Consider the following 22,281-nt stretch of genomic DNA (forward strand, 5'->3'; position numbering starts at 1 on the left):
CTTACTGGCACACTGTACGGTACATGTCCATAAGTATCAGTTGCTTTATCTGTGAATAGACAAGTTTTAACACCAGTTTCAGTTATAGCTTTCAGTTCATGTATCCTGCACAGATACAACAACAGAGGTACCTTTTGGCACCTATGGAGACAGGTATTCCTTGGTAATTCCACTTTTTGTTAACAAATGCTCAAAACAGTTATTGAAAAACAAGATACTGAAACACGGTGTTCTGAATACTATAGACCACGATGAATTATAAAGATCCAGGAATATGTTTCCGTCCCTGGAGTGGTGTGTTCATAGTGAAGTCTGACACCTGCTACCTAGCAAATCATACAAGTATGGTACCTGTGGAGTTGCTCACAACTGGTTTAATTTTTACTTTTGTGGCATGCAAAAGATGTGTACCTTGTGCAACAGACAAATCATACAACCCAAGTAGTTCACATAGTATAAACCCTCCAATGCTCGTGCAGATGACACCCGTTATACAAATAATTTTCCCGCTCTATTTAGTCTGAGTTTGCACCATTTCCAGAACCTTTCCATTAACTCTCCATCTGTTAGTTTCAGCTAGCACTGGATTTCAATTATGCGGGGTTGCATCATTTACGAAACATTATTATAGCTTGGAGGACACTGGTCAACCGCGTGATCACTACTGCTACAATCTGAAACAAAGCATATGTATGTCACTCTACTGCTTCCCCAGATTCAGTCTAATTTTCATGTGCATAATTTTAGGCACGTCATAACTAATTACATTTTGCTTGCTACCTAGAATATTTATCTAAAAGTAAATATTTTCTATACATTTGGTTTGTGAAAGAAAAAGAAAAACCTGGGACAGAGTTCAGCAGAGCTCCTGATGTAAGGTTGGAATAATTCCACAAGTTGAGTGGTGATGATCCTGACAGTGATACTGCTGACTGAGAATGAGGAATGATCCAGCACCATAACAAAAATTGGCAGAAAATGATGAATATTACTCACAGTAAGAAGTTATTGAAGAGGACATATTTCTTTTAGGAAAATATGGAATAGTAAATGGAGGAAAAGTAAATATCCTACCAATGTTAGAACAAGATCTCAATATTATTGCGCATTTACCTGGACCAAAAAAATTAAGTTCTTATAAGAAAGACGAAGTGCTACTACAAAGCTACAAAGTTACTTTTGGATAGAAAGATAATACCTCTTATTGCAACAGGTATTAATATTTATACCAATTAAATTTGTGGCAACTTTTCTAGGGAAAGGAGTTCTAAATAAACATATATTAGAGAGTTCAGAGCTTTCATTGGTTTGTAATATACATGTCTCCGAGACATTTTAGAAGGAGTGTGACAAAGTTGTGGGATAGCTGAAAGGGTAGTAGACTTGTATCCTGCTACTTATTCATGGGTGAAAATGATTCAGGACACAGTTGAGAAGTCTGACGTTTGATAGTGTCCTTTATAGAGGTGTTCGCAGTTGGCTGCTATCAGAGGTACTGGAGGTGTTTACGAACAACTGCCAAATGTTTTTATCAACTACTACATGCCTTACCTATATACAGCGTGTTTATAAACAAATATCAGGGTTTTAATGCTTTATAATGTTTATTATACCAAACTTACAGTTATAAATGATACGGTATGTCAAATGAAAGAGCAACTCCCACAGTTTTGCCAAGAACCTTATAAATGTTCAATGTGAGCCCCACTTGTAACACGGCACACATCAGGTCTATAGCCGAGTTCTTCCCAAACGTTGATAAGTGTGTCTTCAGTGATTGTAGCAACAGCTGCTTCAATCCGGTTTCTTAATTCAGGGAGGTCTGCTGGTAGCGGAGACACGTACACACAATCCTTGATGAACCCTAAAGGAAAAAAAATCTCATGGTGTTAGGTCGGGTGAATGTGGAGGCCATGCAAAGCAAGCTCAGTCTTGAGCCGCTTGCGGCCTATCCAGCGTTTGGGTACAGTGAAGTTCAACCAACCGCGTACTTCACTATGCCAGTGCATACGCACTGGTGCCAAACACAACTGTTTGAGTTGCCCTTTCATTTGACATATCATCTATAACGGTTAAGTTTAAAGTAATAAATACTATAAAGCGTTAAAACCCCAATATTCATTTATAAACACCCGGTACTTATATTTAGATTTAAATGAAATACTCCTAAAATCGTTCATATACACTATTCAAAGTGTCCAAATACACCATTTATGTAGTGGATGACACCTGTCATCAGGACAAGTAACAGATAGGGTTGCCATAATCTGGGAATCCAAAACCAGGACAAAACTTACGGTCACCGTAGCCGATCGAAGGAAATAAGAGGAATAAGAAGTCCTCATGCCCATAAGCTAAGGGCAATGTGCATTTAATTAATGATCCAGAGTTTAGGAAGGACGGCTTCATTAAGAAAGCATTTATTACAAAAAATAAGAATATGCATTACATTATTCAGTACTAGAAATTCTATTGTCATCATTTGAGCTTTTCTTATACCAATCTTATTTCTCAGAACCTTGAATAGATGAAAGGATTTTATATAATGTGAAGGCAAAGAGATAACATATTGATGTTTCTTTGACAGCAATTTTTGAAATTACTGGAAGTTGACTTCAAATCCAGCAAATATCACGGACATTTGCCTTTTAGGCCCAGACGTTTTCATTTACCCTAAAATCGCGGACTGTCTGTGAAATCTGTGGCATATGGCAACCCTAGCAACAGAGGGCTAATATAGTTCTGTAAAAATATGCATCTATATAACATAGATATTGTGCACTGTTTTATTTTATTATGCATTTGGGAAGGCATAGCAAAGCAGTTGTGTGTTTCATAGATTGTATGAATGATTCGTATATGTAATTAGTGTTAACATTAATGAACAGATTGTTTTAGTCCCACTCATGCAACTACATTTAAAGATTAGCTTTTCTTTTTACAGGCTGCCAGTTTTTAAATAGAAATTTGTCCATGGAATAGGAGTTATCAATGAGAAATGGTTTTAAGTTGGATTTGAAGCTCACTTTGCTACCTGTCACACACACTTTCCGCTCTGTTGTTCTAGGTATCAATCTAACTGTTCTTAAATTATATATGTACAATGTAGTTAAAATGCCTAGCTCCTTGCAGAGGTACTTCTGTGACGTCTGTGGATGAACACCACATATTACTCATACAACTCTTCGGTGCAATCATATTCAGTGATGAATGCATCTTCAGCAACAGATGGCAATAAGTATTTGACAGATTGCAATCTGACTGTGGAGGTGCACACACTTCTGAAGAAAATGTATCTTAACATTGCATGTTTACTGAAAAGGAAAGAAGAGGAAAATTTACATGGGATAGAGCTATTATATCTTTAAGTGCCAACATCTCTGCTTTGTGCAACTAGTAAATGTACTTAAAGTATGAACAAACATCTCATGCTGAATGTTTATTTTTGAACTGTGATGTAGGAAAAAAAAAAAAAAAAAAAAAAAAAAAAAAAAAAAAAAAAAAAAAAAAACACACTGATTTTAGAACCAGAACGGCAGAAAGGATGAGAATGGCTCCTGTCTTGTCTTCCATCCCATGTCCATTTTTTTTTATTTCTTTAGAGAAATGATGTTTCTCTCTTAATTCTCACTCTTCTATGATTGTTTATTGATGTTTACCAAAACATTTAGATTTAGTTGGACATTTCATTCAATATACCTAGAATCACAGAAAGGGATCATTTGACACTGTTGTAAATTTATCTTCTGAATATAAATTATGGAAATAACTACACAACTGTGCTGAGTTGTTGTTGCTCATAACTGTGTCTTCGCACATGTACAATCCAATCTGGCATGGTTGATGCTGTTTAATTCTAACATTAACCATGAGATCCCCCCCCCCCCTACCATTTTAGACATGTCAAGTTGCTGGTACACAATTTCCCTGCTCCTATAGATCAATCAGCCCCTCTGCAGCATCTGGTGTGTCACCCTCCCTGTTCTTGCCTATTTTGAGCAAGTGCATTGATTAGAGTTCACACCACAATTAATTATTGAATTTAACTTTTAAGTCAAAAGGCTTAAATTTATCTTTAGGATGAGAAGTTAGCTTTGATACTGCCTATGGTGTACACATTGCATAGTTCGAATGGGAACTTTATACTATCACGCAACGACATTTAAAAAAAAAAAAAATCCGAATATGGTGACATACAGATTGTACATATTGTTACTGGAACCTATGGGGCTTCAGAAAATTAGTCAAGCAGAATCTCTCTCTCTCTCTCTCTCTCTCTCTCTCTCTCTCTCTCTCTCTCTCTCTCTCTCTCTCTCTCTCTCTCTCTCCACACACACACACACACACACACACACACTGGACCTAAAGCAATAGAAAAGTCACTTCACAAAAAAGCCGAGAAGTTCTACTGAAATACAGACTAGTCCTACTATTAAACAGCTTTTCTAACATAACTTTAAAATTTTTAGTGAAATATTATTCACCTTTTTGAATAAAAATATTTGTTCATGTTTAAAATGGTTTCGGAATGAAGTGTTGAATGCAGTGGACCACGATGAATTATATTGCAGTCTTAACCTTTTACCTGATCAATCAATACCTGTTGCTTACATAATTTTACAAATATGGGATTTGTGGAGTTGCCTCCAACATATTTAATTCATACCTTTCTGGCAGGTAGAAAAGGTAGACTTAAAGTCATGAAACTAATGTTACTGTTCATGGTAATGGAAATTATGCTATGATGTACATGTAGGTTCTCTGTTATCCTTGATCTACATAAATCATTTACTGTAACACTGAATGTGTAATATTCAAACCTAAGAGTGAAATTTGATGCAGTGAGATTGCTTCAAAAAATTTCATTCACCAACTTTGTCCTCAAAATGCCACAAAATTTTGTTGGCTTCCATCTACATGAGTAATCAGTACATATACTAAAATAACCTTAAATGCAATGTCTGCAGAAAAAAATAGAAACTTTAAGGACCCAAAACTCACAGTTAGTCAAGGATTTTTATCCGTGCCATTTCACTTCTTTCACTTCTGTCATGTTTAGAAAACTTAAGGCAGCCTATGCTGCAAGTGGCCCTTCACAGCCAATCAAGTAATATCCAGGTCAGTTGCTGCTGCAGTTCTGACCCTGCACTGCAGTTAAGGCTGGCACAAGCTGTCGTCAAGCAACCACAAACCAGCAATGCTCCATTTGTTGCCAATAGTTCACTGCATTTCTAGACAGTTTAACACAATGAAGTGTTTCCACAGTCGAGTATGTGGTTAGAGCCCATATCCTGCATCAAAACACCTGGCTGGAGGTAGTATGAACACACCTAGTCCAGATGACCAACTGATGTTAAGTCCTGCATTTGACCATCGCCGTTTCCTGGTCAGTCACCAGCGAATATGTGGCTAGAGCACAATGGCCCTCAGCAAGCAACATCGTCTACTGATCAGAGCCACTGGTCTATGAGCCAACAGACAACCCTTATGGTGTCAAATAGGATCATCATCTGACAAGCAGCCAATCTCTGCCAACTCTAAGGCCTTCACACTTTTTATCAGCCACTAAACAGCTCATACAGACTACTTCAACCACCTGGTCTTGAGACACACGAACTGAAAACACACTACTCTGTCAGCTAGGACACCAACAACATTAGCCACTGTTGCACTGCCCATGAGAGATGAGGGGCATCAAGTCAGTTCCTGATGTATAGAGGGTATATCAGTCAATTAATAAAGCACAAAATGTTTTTGCATTCCTGACTATAGTCAGCAGTGGTATCATAAGCTCTATGCAGATCAAAGAATACTGCAAGAAGGTGTTGATGCTGGGCAAAAGCCATTTAGATAGACTTCAGGTGGACTAAATTATCTGCAGTACACCAGCCTCAGTGAAAACCACCGTCAGTTAACAAAAAGGTCACAGGATTCAAGGATCCAACACAGCCTTTGACTCAACAAATGTTCAAGTTAACTTGCAGAGGTCATTGGTTAAGCTGATAGGGTAAAGCACTTCGTCAGATGGACAACTATGTCTGAATCAAAACTGGAACAGCAGTACTTTCTCACCACTGGAAATGGAATTCTTCCTCGCTCCAGAGATGGTTAAAAATGGCAAGTATATGATGTTGACTAGCCATCAATAAGTGTTTAAAGTATTTGGTTGTGCACCCCGTCTGGCCCAGAATGGGTTGGTTGGTTGGTTGGTTTGTGGGATTAAAGGGACCAGACTGCTACGGTCATCGGTCCCTTTTTTCAAATACTAAAAACATCCACAGCGAATAAAGACGATTAACAGAATAGATCACAGAGGACACAGAACAAGAGAAACTTAGACAAAGACCAGACAAGACGAACTAAAATCACACGGAGTGTGACGGTGGTTGGCCGACCATAGAAACAAAAAAAGGAAAAGCCAACCACCAAGAAACACATTAAAAACTCAGAATAAAATCGTAGGCCAAAGGTCAGAATCAACACAAAAGGACATAAGCACTCAGATTAAACGATAAAAACCCCCTGCCCGAATAAAATGTAAAACTAAGCCAGTCATAGCAGGGTCATCGGTTAAAAGGGCAGGGAGCGTATCAGGCAGCGCAAATGTCTGCCTGACCACAGCTAAAAGGGGGCAGGCCAACAAAATGTGGGCCACTGTCAAAGCCGCCCCGCAGCGACATAGAGGAGGGTCCTCCCGGCGCAATAAATAACTGTGTGTCAGCCGGGAGTTGCCAATGCAGAGCCGGCAAAGGACTACTGAGTCCCTGCGAGTAGCTCGCAGGGATGACCGCCACACAGCTGTCGTCTCCTTGACAGCACGGAGTTTATTACGCGTGGTCAGTTCGCGCCATTCATCGTTCCATAGCGCAAAAACTTTGCGGCATCAGACTGCCCTCAAATCAGTCTCTGGGAGGCCAACATCCAGAGATGGTTTACGGGTGGCCTCTTTCGCCAGGCGGTCAACATGTTCATTGCCGGGGATACCGACATGACTGGGGGTCCACACAAAGACCCCAGAGCGGCCGCAACGGGCAAGAGTATGCAGGGACTCCTGGATAGCCATCACCAGACGAGAACGAGGGAAATACTGGTCGAGAGCTCGTAAACCGCTCAGGGAATCGCTACAGATAACGAAGGACTCACCTGAGCAGGAGCGGATATACTCCAGGGCTCGAAAGATGGCGACCAGCTCAGCAGTGTACGTGCTGCAGCCAGCCGATAAGGAACGTTGTTCGGAATGCTCCCCTAGAGCTAGCGCATAACCGACACAACCAGCAACCATCGAACCATCAGTGTATACAACGCCGAAACCCTGATATGTGGCCACGATGGAATAAAAGCGGCGGCAGAAGGCTTCGGGAGGGACTGAGTCCTTTGGGCCCTGTGCCAATTCCAGCTGAAGGCGAGGACGAGGCACACACCACGGGGGTGTACGCAGAGGTGCCCGGAAAGGAGGCAAAAGAGGTAAGGCCCCAAGCCCAGAGAGAAGCTCTCGGATGCGGACCGCGATCGTACATCCAGCTCTGGGCCGACGTTCTGGAAGATGGACGTGCAACTGTGGGAATAGGAGCCGATAGTTAGGATGCCCGGGCAAGCTGAAAACATGGCCAGCATACGCGGCCAGCAAACGTTGGCGCCGTAACCGCAGTGGAGGGACACCTGCCTCCACTAGTATACTGTCCACAGGGCTGGTACGGAAAGCACCAGTGGCAAGGCGTATCCCGCTGTGGAGGATTGGGTCCAGCACCCGCAACGCAGATGGGGTTGCTGAGCCATAATCCAGGCTCCCATAATCCAGATGAGACTGGATTAACGCCTCGTAGAGCCGTAACAGGGTAGATCGGTCGGTGCCCCAGCGGGTGTGGCTCAAGCATCGCGGAGCATTTAGATGCCGCCAACACATCTGTTTAAGTTGCCAAATATGAGGCAGCGAAGTCAACCGAGCATCAAAGACCACCCCCAAAAACCTATGTGACTCCACCACTGCAAGGAGTTCGCCATCAAGATAAAGCCGCAGCTCCGGGTGGACAGTGCGTCACCGACAGAAATACATAATGCAGGTCTTGGCTGCCGAAAACTGGAACCCATGAGCTACAGCCCAAGACTGCGCCTTACGGATAGCACCCTGTAGCTGACGTTCAGCAGCTGCAACGCCAATAGAGCTGTAGTAAAGGCAGAAGTCGTCAGCATACAAGGGCGCTGAGACAGACGTTCCCACCGCCGCAGCGAGCCCGTTAATGACTATTAAAAACAGGCAGACACTTAAAACAGAACCCTGTGGCACACCGTTCTCCTGGACTTGGGAGGAACTATATGAGGCCATGACTTGCACGCGGAAGGCTCGGTGCGACAGAAAATTGTGGATAAAGATCGGCACAGGGCCCCGAAGGCCCCATCCATGAAGCATAGAAAGGACGTGATGACGCCATGTTGTATCGTACGCCTTCCGCATGTCGAAAAAGACAGTGACCAGGTGCTGATGGCGGGCAAAGGCAGTATGGATCGCCGACTCCAGGCTCACCAGATTGTAGGCGGCGGAGTGGCCTTTACAGAACCCACCCTGAGACGGAGCCAGAAGGCCCCGAGACTCCAGTACCCAGTTCAACCGCCTGCTCACCATCCGCTCAAGCAACTTGCAAAGAGCATTGGTGAGGCTAATGGGACGGTAGCTGTCTACCTCCAATGAGTTCTTGCCTGGTTTCAGAATGGGGATAACAATACTTTCCCGCCATTGCGGCGGAAACTCACCCTCGACCCAAATACGGTTGTAAAGGTCGAGGAGCCGTCGTGGCAGTCCACTGAAAGGTGTTTCAGCATCTGACAGTGGATGCTATCTGGCCCAGGAGCGGTATCAGGACAAGCAGCGAGGGAACTGTGAAATTCCTACTCACTGAATGGAACATTGTAGGATTCCGGATGGTGGGTTCGAAAAGGAAGGCTCCGACGTTCCATCCGCTCTTTAATGGAGCGGAAGGCCAGTGGGTACTTGGAAGAAGCGGAATTCAGAGCAAAATGCTCTTCCAAGCTGTTGGCAATTTTGTTGGAGTCTGTACAAACTGCTCCATTCAGTGAGAGCACAGGGACACTGACAGAGGTCCGATAGCCATAGAGGCGTTGGATTTTGGCCCACACCTGCGATGGAGAGACATGGAGGCCAATGGTGGACACATACCGCTCCCAGCACTCCTGCTTGCTTTGGCGGATAAGGTGGCAGGCCCGCGCACGCAGCTGTTTGAAGGTGATGAGGTGTTCAATGCAGGGATGTCGCTTGTGACGCTGTAGCGCCCGCCGGCGATCTTTAATCGCCTCAGCGATCTCAGGCGACCACCAAGACACAGTCCTCCTCCGAGGGGACCCAGAAGAACGGGGAATTGAAGATTCTGCGGCAGTAACAATGACGGTGGTGACCGATTGAACCACAGCATCAATGTCATCATTAGAGAGAGGCTCAATAGCGGCAGTGGAGGAGAACAAGTCCCAGTCAGCCTTATTCACAGCCCGTCTGTTAGTGCGCCCAGAAGAGTGACGCTGTGGCAGTGACAGAAAGATCGGAAAGTGGTCACTAACACATAGGTCGTCATGCACTCTCCATTGGACGGACGGTAAGAGGCTAGGGCTGCAGATCGAAAGGTCAATGGCGGAGTATGTGCCATGCGCCACACTGAAGTGTGTGAAGGCACCGTCATTTAAAATGGAAAGATTGAGCTGCGCCAATAAATGCTCAACGGTGGCGCCTCGACCTGTTGCCACCGACCCACCCCACAGAGGGTTATGGGCATTGAAGTCGCCCAGTAACAAGAAAGGTGGCGGCAATTGGGCTATCAGCGCAGCCAGGACATGCTGCGAGACATCACCATCCGGTGGAAGGTAAAGACTGCAGATGGTAACACCCTGTGGCGTCCACACCCGAACAGCGACAGCCTCTAAAGCTGTTTGTAGAGGGATAGACTCGCTGTGAAGAGAGTTAAGGACATCTATGCAGACGCCACCAGACACCCTTTCATAAGCTGCCCGGTTCTTATAATAACCCCGATAGCCACGGAGGGCGGGGGTTCGCATTGCTGGAAACCAAGTTTCCTGAAGAGCAATACAGAAGAAAGGGTGAAGTCTGATAAGTTGGCGGAGCTCAGCTAGATGGTGGAAGAAACCGCTGCAGTTCCACTGGAGGATGATATTGTCCACGGCTGAGAAAGGCGTGAAGGGATTGGGAAGGCAATTTACGCCGCTTGTTCACTCACTGCCACCGATTCAGTACCCGTGCGAGTGACATCCATGGCGTCGGAGGGACCGGCGAGATCAAGGTCCTGAGCGGACACCATAATCTCTACCTCATCCTCAGACGCAGAGCTCGAAGGGTGCGGTGGGGTCGGTGCCACCACAAGTTCTTTGGCCTTAGAGGTCTTGGGCTTGGACTTCTCTCGCTGAACCTTGGGTTTCACCGGCTGGGAAGGCCTCACCGAATCAGTCTCCGGGACGGAGGAGGACCGCGAAGCCCTACGACCAGCCACTGGTGGGGACTTATGCCACTGTCGGGCGTCAGCCTTCCCGCTGGTGGAAGCCTGGGAAGGGAGAGTCCCAAGGGAACCCTTACGGGCGAGAGCAGCCGAAGAAGTGACGTCATGGAACAAAACTGTTGCATCCTTGAGCCCCCCCGGTTCTAGATGTACCTATGTCCGGTTAATGGCTGACGCTACAGATCAGTTTGCATACAAATCAATTTAATTGTGAAAATAGAAAGTACAGTCACCAACAAACTTTACATACTCACATACTCCTTTACCTTTAACCCAAATAAATACAGACTCATTTACAGATATTTTCCTCTTATTACGAGTATACAAAGACAATGCAGAAGTAGACATATAGGCAGATTTACCAAAGTCTTTATTTGCAAGTTCTGCCATATGGTAGGTGTGATAGGCAATAATGTCTCTATCAACAAAACTTTCAAGTCCAGGTACATTAGGAACTCCAGTACCTCCACGTACAATGGCTACGGTGAGCCAACCATTACCGTGTGAGAAAGTACCATTAATATCAATACTAAAATTAAGTCTACAACCACAGAAAACAAAAGGTCTGTCGACAAGTGCAGTAGCAGCAACAATCTTCACTGGAATGCGATTCTTCTTTTCTCCAGCTGTTGTGGCGAACTTTATGTTCTCGATCATTTTATAGACTGTCTGTTTAGAATAGCGACATATTCTCCTGTAAGGCATCGTGGCTGAGAAGTGGGGACGGACGTCCCCGATGGGTGGGAGGATGTTGCTCCTGAGGTAGGTGGTGCAGGAGCAACCGGTTGGGTAGAGCCCCCCCACGGACAAGGCGGCAGGAGTAGTTGTACTGCTCATCGATCTGGCTGGAAGTCTTGAAACTGATGGGGTTAGCATAGTAGTTGTAGCAGCTGCGTAAGAAGACGTCATTCGCACAGGATGTAGTCTGCCATATTTCCTTTTGGCCTCAGTATAGGTCAGCCGGTCCAGAGTCTTATATTCCATGATTTTGCGCTCTTTCTGAAAGACTTTGCAGTCTGGCAAGCAAGGTGAATGATGCTCTCCACAGTTGACACAGATGGGAGGCGGGGCACATGATGTATTGGGATGTGATGGGCGTCCGCAATCTCGACATGTGAGACTGGAAGTGCAGCGGGTAGACATATGGCCGAACTTCCAGCACTTAAAGCACCGCATTGGGGGAGGGATATAGGGCTTGACGTCACAACGGTAGACCACCACCTTGACCTTCTCCAAGGCCAAGATGAAGGCACCGGTAGCAACCTGATTGTCCCTCGGACTCCGATGAACGAGCCGGACGAAATGAACACCTCTACGGTCTAAGTTGGCGCGCAGCTCGTCATCAGACCGCAAAAGTAGGTCCCTATGGAAAATAACACCCTGGACCATATTTAAACTCTTATGTGGTGTAATGGTAACGTTAACATCTCCCAACTTGTCAGAAGCAAGTAACCTGTGAGACTGGGCAGAGGATGCCGTTTGTATCAGTACTGACCCAGAGCGCATTTTGGACAAGCCCTCCACCTCCCCAAACTTGTCCTCTAAATGCTCAACGAAGAACTGAGGCTTTGTGGATAGAAAAGACTCCCCATCAGCTCTCGTGCAACTAAGAATCGGGGCGAATAACTGTTACCTCCATCCTGAGACTTACGCTCCTCCCACGGCGTGGCCAGAGAGGGGAACGTTTTCGGATTGTACTTCTGAGCATTAAATTGAGCCTGAGAACGCTTAGAGACTGCTGGCAGCTGGCCGCCAGCGAGAGATGATGTACCACGCTTCATTGCGTGTCATCCGCCCTGATGCCACCTACTCCGACCAAGGGCCCTCCCCACGGGCGCCACCCAGCCACAGCAATAGCCATCTGGCAGGATGGCCATTGCCGGGAGTCCTGATGCCCTAGGGAGACGGGCATCTACTCCTTGGCATACATGGGGAGTTAACGGCGCAGGCATCAGTAGAGCGATCCCTGCGTTGTCAGTGGCTACAACCAACAGGGTACATGGTGGCCCCGCCACAACGAACTGGCTACCGTGCTGGATGTTAGGTGCCATGTGGTCCATGGTCGCCGTCAGTGCAGAAAGTGGCACTGCACAGTGCAGAAAGTGGCACTGCACAGCGCAAGGTGGAAAGTGCACGCAGGAACGTATCCATGCCCAAGAGATGGAGAGCGGGCAGGACTGCAATGGAACGACAAGAAGCTGGCGAAAGGTCTGATCGCTAGATGGACACAATGCAGCAAGTAAGGTGCCCTTCCCCAATCGGCTCGCTCTTCGGAAAAATTTTGAGAAATGGAGGTCAAACCCAACAGGGGACCATCACATACGGCCGAAAAGTTCGAGACTCCTTTTAGTCGCCTCTTACGACAGGCAGGAATACCGCGGGACTATTCCAACCCCCGAACCCGCAGGGCGAGTCCAGAATGGGTCAGAGCAAAGGCACTAGTGTATCCCCACTTGAGGCATTATAAGGCTCCAGGCAGCAGGGAACATTCTAGATGTCTGCGAAGGTGGAACACGAGTGGATAGTGGACTGATGTTGACGCCTGGGTGAAATGTCGTGCAGTGCAAAATGCTCAGTGAGTGTTTGGGTTAGTGAAGCTAACATCATTCAGGGAAATTCCTGGGAAACCTACAGAAGGACGGTGGCCAAAACTGCGCCTGATCTATGCCCCACACCTGCAAAAATGGAGTATGCAGCCCTATGGTAGTGACGTATTGTTCCCAACAAACCCTTTTCTGGTATTTAAGAAAATAACAGACCCAAGCAATGAAGCTATTTAAAGGCAAGGAGATGGTCAAGAGGTGGATGTTGTTTGTAGTGTTGGAAGGCATACCAGCAATCTTTAATGGCTGCAGCAATTTTGGGAGTCCAAGAAGGGACAGTCTTTCATGAAGCAGAACCCAAGGAAGGAAGAATTGCCAAAGCAGCTGCTGAATGGATGGCATCAATCAATCTCTGAATGGACTCATCAATCCCGTGGTCTGCTGGATCAGCTGGGAGGCAGCTGAGGAAATGACATTCCAATCCACATTAGTAAAGGCCTACCTGGGAGGGCATCTAGGCACACGATGGTGGAGGAAACCCCTCCCCCCACTGAACAGAGGGGAGGAATCCAGGGCTACAGATGGAAAGACCAAGGGCCAAGAAAGTGCCTTGTGCCACACTAAAGTGTGTGAGGGCTCCAGTGTTTAGGAGGCAGAGGTCAAGCCTTCAACAATCCTGCCTGGTCAGTGGTTGCAGTACCACCACACAGAGGGTTACAGGCATTAAATGCCTGAAGGAGAAGGAAGGGGGAAGTGAGATGTCTAAGAAGGGTGAGAAGAGCACAAAGTGTAGGACACTGGTCGGGGGATATTAGGATTGCATATCATTACTACAAAGTGTAAATGGATCCAAACAGCCATTGCTTCTGGTGCAATATGAAGGACCTGACAATGGAAGGGCTGACCCGGTTCTGGCAGAAGGCTTGGAAACAAGGAGTTGGCGAATTTTTATCTGCAAGAAGAGATTCCTGAAATACAACACAAGCTACAGAGAAGAGAAAAAGGTGAGAAAGCAGTTCTGGAAGGTGATGACAGTAAACATTACAGTTCCACTGTAAAAGAGTAGTACACGAGTCCAGATGGAAATCAAATGGATCAGAACTGGTCAGTGCACCGAGTAAGTGTGCATCACTGTTAAGGATGAAGTGGTATCCATGAATGTAAAACTGGACCTCCAGGGAGTGAGAAGAGGTGGGATCGGGAAGAGAATTTGCGGAAATTTCAGAATCCGAAAGAGAATGAGCAGCCAATCTGACTAAGTAACAGACTCCTTGTCCTGGAGACACTGGGGAGGGAGGGTCCTGGAGAGAGCGTCATCCCTGGTGGGTGCCAGATAACAGGGTTTCTTCTCCGTCCGCAGAGGAGCAGTTCCATGAGGTGAGGAAATGGTAACTGCAGGGAGGAGGAAAGGTGACAAGACAGAGGTAGAGAGGAAAAATGAAAGGGGGGGAAGGACACAACAGAAGCAAAGGTAGGTGTTAAAGAAAGTTTAATTTCTGTCAGGCTTCTGAGTAGGACAAACAGTCGACAATCTTGAATTAATGACTCTTCCTTTTCTTTTTATAGATTGGATAATCGAGTAAGCAGCAGGCTGGAACATTTCATGCAGGTGGGAGGTGTGGTGCAGTGACTTCCCAAATGGAGAGGGCGGCTGCAACAGCCGCAACTAGGAGTCAACCCACTTCACAACTACATGTGACCGAAACAGAGACAGTGGGAACGGCCCATGAGATGTGGGGTAGAGGGCTTTATGTCACAATGGTAAACCATAACTTTGACTTTTTCTGGAATTGTGCATCACTCGCCACGATGAAAGCATCGGTATCAACACGACTGTCCTTAGGACCCCTCTGGACTTTACGGATGAAATGAACGCTGCATCATTCCAGGTTAGACCCAAGATCCTCATCAAACTGAAGGAAGAGGTTTCTTGCCCTGGGTCATATTTAAGGACTGGTGAGGAATAACACTTACCAGGTTGTCTCCTAAATGCTCATAAGCACAAACGGAAGCTGATTGACTGGCAGAATAGGTTTTAATCAATAGAGAACCACATTGCATCTTACTATGTGAGTCAACTTCGCCAAACTTCTCTTTGATATGATAAAAAGTAAGTAAATAAAAAATTGGAGCGGTTTGGTAGTGGTGAAAGTCAGTCTATCTGTCCTGGAACAAACAAAGTAAAAGGGAAAGGATTTCGCCCCAAATCAGCACACCTGGTCCTCCTTTCAGGGGAGACTAGGGAGGGACAGTTATGGTACCACAGAAGTGTGATTCTTGTATTGTCAGGGGGCTCACCCAGAGGAATACATAACAGCCCCATCACACACACTACACACGTTGGTGGCCTAGCGGGAGAGAGGGGAGAGGAATACAGTGGCAAAGGAACAATGCGCAAGACTGAATAGGAATAGTGAAACCTATGGACTAGCTGGGTCGTCATATGAGAAACACTAAGGGAGAAAGAGGGTGCAGGATGGGAAGATGGGAAAAAATGGATATAGGGAAGGGGATGTGGCCAGGGAGAGAAGAAAAGCTGCAATAGCTTGTGGCCCCATGCAAGCCACACCAAGTACTCTCGAAAGGGCTGTGGGCCCCGTGGTGCAGCATGCTGCAGGATACGTTTGCATTTTCCACTGTCTGATGCAGGGTGTAGGATGTGAAAGATTTTCCTAGGCGATATGTGTCAGAACATAAAAAATGAAAGTGGTGTTTTTTTATAATTTGGGCACCTGTATAAAGATTTAACATTTTAACAAAAATTGCCTTCAATAGCATACGTCGATAACGAGTGCAAATTTTCTAGTTGACAGAGTCAGTAATAGTAAATAGTAAGTGATGAACTTTTCCCCCTTTACATTTTTGTGAGGAATGAAAGCAAGAAAATTTCAGAGAGGTTTGCGTCTATTTTTAAATTTTGTTGGAAGCCAGTGGGTGCTACAGTCTCTCCTTGATGAGATCAGTATTGTGCGGTTCATTAGCACGATGCGAGTTCCAGTGCGCTTTGTGGAACATTTTGCTACATGTGGGGCAGTGCAGCACAATAGTAGCAGCAGACATTGATTCTCTAAGGAACTGTTGTGTACAGAAACAGTAGACTGTAAGGAAGGAGAAGCACTAAACAATATGTCGCAATCCTATTGGTTTTTATTACACTTTCATATCTAGATTTCTGCTATAAATAGCCATCTTCAGAGCTAAAATACAAGAAAATTACATAATCTGAATTAATTTACTTTACACGGACATTGCTATTTATCACAGAAGTCTAGATGTACATTAGTAATAAGAACTAATGTGATTGCAACAGATTGTTGTCTGTCTCTCCTTCCCAGTAGTAGCGGAGACAGCGAAGGCCAAACATGCCGCACAGTGGTCCATCTAGAAAACTTAATTTTGGCAGTCAAAAAGTATATGAAAGTTAGGGAAGAGGAGGAATACTGCGTGTTATTGGGAACCTTACTCAAGAAGTGTAAAAAAGTTACACTGGGTAAGTTTCTCACTAAGTAACATTAATGTAACAACTTTGTGGCAGATTAAAATTGGATGCTGGATTGATACACTCACCTTTGCAAAGGTTCAGAGTTTAAATCTCAGCCTGGCACACGGTTTTAATCGGTCAGGAAGTTTCATATCAGTGGACACACTGCTGCAGAGTCAAAACTCGATTCCATAGAAATTAATGTAAGTTGTTAGGCAACATGGTTTAGTATAGATTATTATAGGTACTGCTGGGCTATTGTTCCAGTAGAATAAATGCTGATTTGCCACACTTCTGCTACAAGTAATTGAAATGTTGACCTTACTGGATTGTACTGGATTGCTTTTCTTTCGCAATACTTAAACTGTATATACCTGTAGTTTTTGCTGTTTCCAAAGATAATGGGATAAAAATATTGATTCTGTTGTTGAATGAAATATACTGCAGCAGAAAGAAAAACTAATACTATATAACATAATATAGAAACCATGTTTCACTGATGTTGGTCATGAAGTCTTGCATGATTTATTAATTCACATTAAATGACCAATAACAATCTATATCAGTTTTTCCCTTCATAGGGAAATCATAGGAATCCATCAGTTTTGTAGTTATTGGACGAGTTTTTCAGAAAATAACTAAGGAATAATACACTGATTGATGTAATGATTTTAGTGACACTCATTACTGGAACTATTCTAGAGATTTCAATGAACTTGTGACCAACATTTTACTCTTGGTGAGACTGGTTGCATTCTGTGCCCACTGACTACTTCACTGCGGATACGGTTTGTTCACTTTGTTTGTAAGGCCGTAGCTGCTGCTGGCAGGCAAGGAATGTCTAGTTCTGTTACAGACATAGGCATGGCAATACTTCTCCCACCTTCAAAATGGGGCAAGGCGTTTCACTATGTCTGGCAGCCACGAGCAACATGTTAACTGAGCTATGAACAGAGTGGAGAAGATTACACACAGGTCTCCACTTCCACTTTGCATAAAAAATATATATATATATATTAAATAGATTGCTGGTCCATCCTGTTCCCATCTAGTGCTAGTAGTTGTGGTATTATCTTTTACAGTATAAATTTAGTGTGTGTGTGTGTGTGTGTGTGTGTGTGTGTGTGTGTGTGTGTGTGGATTGTTTTACAACAAAGTAGCAAAAAACATGAAAACAGTGCAGATGACTACCGTCTAAAAGAACAGTAAAAGAAGGGAATCCAATACCCTTAACATTAGTTTTCTCTAGAATTCTTTAACATATCCCGAGTTTATTATATTCAAGCTTCCCCAAGACTGAGAAGCTGTTATCAACTAATCAGCACTGTTTTAGAACGCATTGCTTGTGCAAAACTCTGCTTGTCCTTTTCTCACATGATATACCGCGATCTGTGGATCAAGGGCAATATGCAGATTACACAGGCAATATTTCCAGTTTATGTGATAAATGGCAGCTTGCTCTAAATGTGTAAAAATTTAAGTTAATGTAGATGGGCAGGAGAAACAATCCTGCGATGTTTGAAAACAGTATCAATGGAGTGCTGCTCGACACAGTCGCTTTGGTTAAGTATCCTCACACAATACTGCTAAGCGATATGAAATTGAATGAGTATGTAAGGACAGTAGTAAGGCACATGAAAGGTCAAATTCAGTTTACTGGGAGAGCTGCAGGGAAGTGTAGCTCATCTACAAGGAGACTGCACATAAAACACTTATGCAAACCATTCTTGAGTACTGCTGGAGTGTTTGGGTTCCCCACCCAGTCAAATTAAAGCAGCATTTATACTGATTTTTAGAGGATCAAATACATGACGACTTCATGACCTTTCCATTACCTTTTTAGTTAAAATCATGACCTCTTGAAAATGTTCACGATACAATGAGAAAACATTTTTTAATGAACCTACAGGGAAACACTTATGAATTAAACTGCTTGTAGTACTCATTTCACTAGCAATAAATTAAATATTATTATGCTATTTGTATTGCATAATACCCTAAAATTTCATGTGACACTAAGAAACCGAACTTAAAAAAAGGCAAATGTTTGTAGTGGCTTGTAATAGCAGAAGCTATGCTAACATGGCTTGCACAGATAAACAGGCGACGTGTGAGGAAAGTAATGAGACTGACAACACTGTGAGCGATCTGACAACGCTGCCTTCTACTTGTGTTAACTGGTGTGTTCATCCCTTCCACATACTCCGTCAAAATTTCAGCTCCGCACAGCCATCACGCGATTTCTGAGGGGGCATGGTGAATCTGTGTTTTTGTTGTGTGATACCAAAATGGAATAGTCAAATACAGAGTAATGTTATGCCATCAAGTTCTGCGTAATCCGTGAGAGATAAAGGGGGGGGGGGGGAGAGAGAAGGGGGGGAGAGATAAAGGGGGGGGAGAGAGAGAAAGGGGGGGGAGAGAGAAAGGGGGGGAGAGAGAGAAAGGGGGGGAGAGAGAGAAAGGGGGGGGGAGAGAGAGAAAGGGGGGGGAGAGAGAGAAAGGGGGGGGAGAGAGAGAAAGGGGGGGAGAGAGAGAAAGGGGGGGAGAGAGAGAAAGGGGGGGAGAGAGAGAAAGGGGGGGAGAGAGAGAAAGGGGGGGAGAGAGAGAAAGGGGGGGGAGAGAGAGAAAGGGGGGGAGAGAGAGAAAGGGGGGGGAGAGAGAGAAAGGGGGGGAGAGAGAGAAAGGGGGGGGAGAGAGAGAAAGGGGGGGAGGAGAGAGAGAAAGGGGGGGAGAGAGAGAAAGGGGGGGAGAGAGAGAAAGGGGGGGAGAGAGAGAAAGGGGGGGAGAGAGAGAAAGGGGGGGAGAGAGAGAAAGGGGGGGAGAGAGAGAAAGGGGGGGAGAGAGAGAAAGGGGGGGAGAGAGAGAAAGGGGGGGAGAGAGAGAAAGGGGGGGGAGAGAGAGAAAGGGGGGGAGAGAGAGAAAGGGGGGGAGAGAGAGAAAGGGGGGGAGAGAGAGAAAGGGGGGGAGAGAGAGAAAGGGGGGGAGAGAGAGAAAGGGGGGGAGAGAGAGAAAGGGGGGGAGAGAGAGAAAGGGGGGGGAGAGAGAGAAAGGGGGGGGAGAGAGAGAAAGGGGGGGGAGAGAGAGAAAGGGGGGGGAGAGAGAGAAAGGGGGGGAGAGAGAGAAAGGGGGGGAGAGAGAGAAAGGGGGGGAGAGAGAGAAAGGGGGGGAGAGAGAGAAAGGGGGGGGAGAGAGAGAAAGGGGGGGAGAGAGAGAAAGGGGGGGGAGAGAGAGAAAGGGGGGGAGAGAGAGAAAGGGGGGGAGAGAGAGAAAGGGGGGGGAGAGAGAGAGAGAAAGGGGGGGAGAGAGAGAAAGGGGGGGAGAGAGAGAAAGGGGGGGAGAGAGAGAAAGGGGGGGAGAGAGAGAAAGGGGGGGAGAGAGAGAAAGGGGGGGGAGAGAGAGAAAGGGGGGGAGAGAGAGAAAGGGGGGGAGAGAGAGAAAGGGGGGGGAGAGAGAGAAAGGGGGGGAGAGAGAGAAAAGGGGGGGAGAGAGAGAAAAGGGGGGGAGAGAGAGAAAAGGGGGGGAGAGAGAGAAAAGGGGGGGGAGAGAGAGGAAAAGGGGGGGGAGAGAGAGAAAAGGGGGGGGAGAGAGAGAAAGGGGGGGGGAGAGAGAAAAGGGGGGGGAGAGAGAAAAGGGGGGGGAGAGAGAAAAGGGGGGGAGAAGAGAGAAAAGGGGGGGAGAGAGAAAAGGGGGGGAGAGAGAAAAGGGGGGGAGAGAGAAAAGGGGGGGAGAGAGAAAAGGGGGGGGAGAGAGAAAAGGGGGGGGAGAGAGAAAAAGGGGGGAGAGAGAAAAGGGGGGAGAGAGAAAAGGGGGGGAGAGAGAAAAGGGGGGGAGAGAGAAAAGGGGGGAGAGAGAGAGAAAAAGGGGGGAGAGAGAAAAGGAGAGAGAAAAGGGGGGGAGGGAGAGAGAAAAGGGGGGGAGAGAGAGAAAAGGGGGGGAGAGAGAGAAGGGGGAGAGAGAGAAAAGGGGGGGAGAGAGACGAAAAGGGGGGGAGAGAGAGAGAAAAGGGGGGGAGAGAGAGAAAAGGGGGGGGGAGGAGAGAGAAAAGGGGGGGAGAGAAGAGGAGAAAAGGGGGGGGAGGAGAGAGAAAAGGGGGGGGAGAGAGAGAAAAGGGGGGGGGAGAGAGAGAAAAGGGGGGGGAGAGAGAGAAAAAGGGGGGGGAGAGAGAGAAAAAGGGGGGCGAGAGAGAAAAAGGGGGGAGAGAGAGAAAAAGGGAGGGGGGAGAGAGAGAAAAAGGGGGGGGAGAGAGAGAGAAAGGGGGGGGAGAGAGAGAAAGGGGGGGGAGAGAGAGAAGGGGGGGAGAGAGAGAGAGAGAGAAGGGGGGGAGGGAGAGAGAGAAGGGGGGGGGAGAAGAGAGAGAGGGGGGGGGAGAGAGAGAAGGGGGCGGGGAGAGAGAGATGGGGGAGAGAGAGAGAAGGGGGGGGGAGAGAGAGAAGGGGGAGAGAGAAGGGGGGGAGAGAGGAGAAGGGGGGGAGAGAGAGAAGGGGGGGAGAGAGAGAGAAGGGGGGGAGAGAGAGAAGGGGGGGGAGAGAGAGAAGGGGGGAGAGAGAGAGGAAACGGGGGGGAGAGAGAGAGAAAGGGGGGGAGAGAGAGAGAAAGGGGGGGAGGAGAGAGAGAAAGGGGGGAGAGAGAGAGAAAGGGGGGGAGAGAGAGAGAAAGGGGGGGAGAGGAGAGAGAGAAAGGGGGGGGGGGAGAGAGAAAGGGGGGGGGGAGAGAGAAAGGGGGGGGAGAGAGAGAAAGGGCGGGGGGGACGAGAAAGGGGGGGGAGAGAAAGGGGGGGGAGAGAAAGGGGGGGGAGAGAAACGGGGGGGAAGAGAAAGGGGGGGAGAGAAAGGCGGGGGGAGAGAGAAACGGGGGGGAGAGAAACGGGGGGGAGGGGGGAGAGAAACGGGGGGGAGAGAACGAGAGAGAACCGGGGGGGAGAGAAACGGGGGGGAGAGAAACGGGGGGGGAGAGAAAACCGGGGGGGAGAGAAACGGGGGGGAGAGAAACGGGGGGAGAGAAACGGGGGGGGAGAGAAACGGGGGGAGAGAAACGGGGGGGAGAGAAACGGGGGGGGAGAGAAACGGGGGGGAGAGAAACGGGGGGGGAGAGAAACGGGGGGGAGAGAAACGGGGGGGAGAGAAAGGGGGGGAGAGAAGAGAAAGGGGGGAGAGAAGGGGAGAGAAAGGGGGGAGAGAAAGGGGGGAGAGAGAAAGGGGGGGAGATGAAAGGGGGGAGAGAAAGGGGGGAGAGAAAGGGGGGGAGAGAAAGGGGGGGAGAGAAAGGGGGGGAGAGAAAGGGGGGAGAAGGGGGAGAGAAAGGGGGGGAGAGAAGGGGGGGAGAGAAAGGGGGGGAGAGAAAGGGGGGCGCATTTGCGCTGTTGTGAGATAGTTCCTCCAGGACAGACTGCCAACCATGTGTTTCAGAAATATGTTCTTTAAAATGGTCAGAAAAAGGTGAACCGAGTGAGACCTAGACGTTGTATTTGGATGCTGCATCATGAAAATGCCCAAGTTGCACAACCACCTCCATACGCGAATTTTTGGCCTCAAAAGGCATTCCTCTTCCACAACCTAGCTATTCACCTAATTTCTTAAGATTGTGGCACTGGACTACTACTTTTCTCCATTCTGTGAAATGCACTACTTCATATTTCTGAACATATAAAGCAGTTAATCCAATCTTTATAACTCTTTTGCAGACAACTTGGGCTATCTGCAAAATGTCTGGTTACTATTAATATTTTCTGCCTAATCATTAACAT

General features: G+C 46.7%; 1 protein-coding gene across 4 annotated transcripts in view; it reads right to left on the minus strand.

Annotated features, from left to right (window-relative positions):
- The window catches only part of LOC124612304 (kinesin-like protein Klp10A), a 343,355-nt gene that overhangs the window by 55,253 nt on the left and 265,821 nt on the right, over window positions 1–22,281 (minus strand). The window lies entirely within an intron of this gene.

The sequence above is a fragment of the Schistocerca americana genome, chromosome 4 (assembly GCF_021461395.2).
Source record: "Schistocerca americana isolate TAMUIC-IGC-003095 chromosome 4, iqSchAmer2.1, whole genome shotgun sequence".
NCBI classification, from domain to species: domain Eukaryota; kingdom Metazoa; phylum Arthropoda; class Insecta; order Orthoptera; family Acrididae; genus Schistocerca; species Schistocerca americana.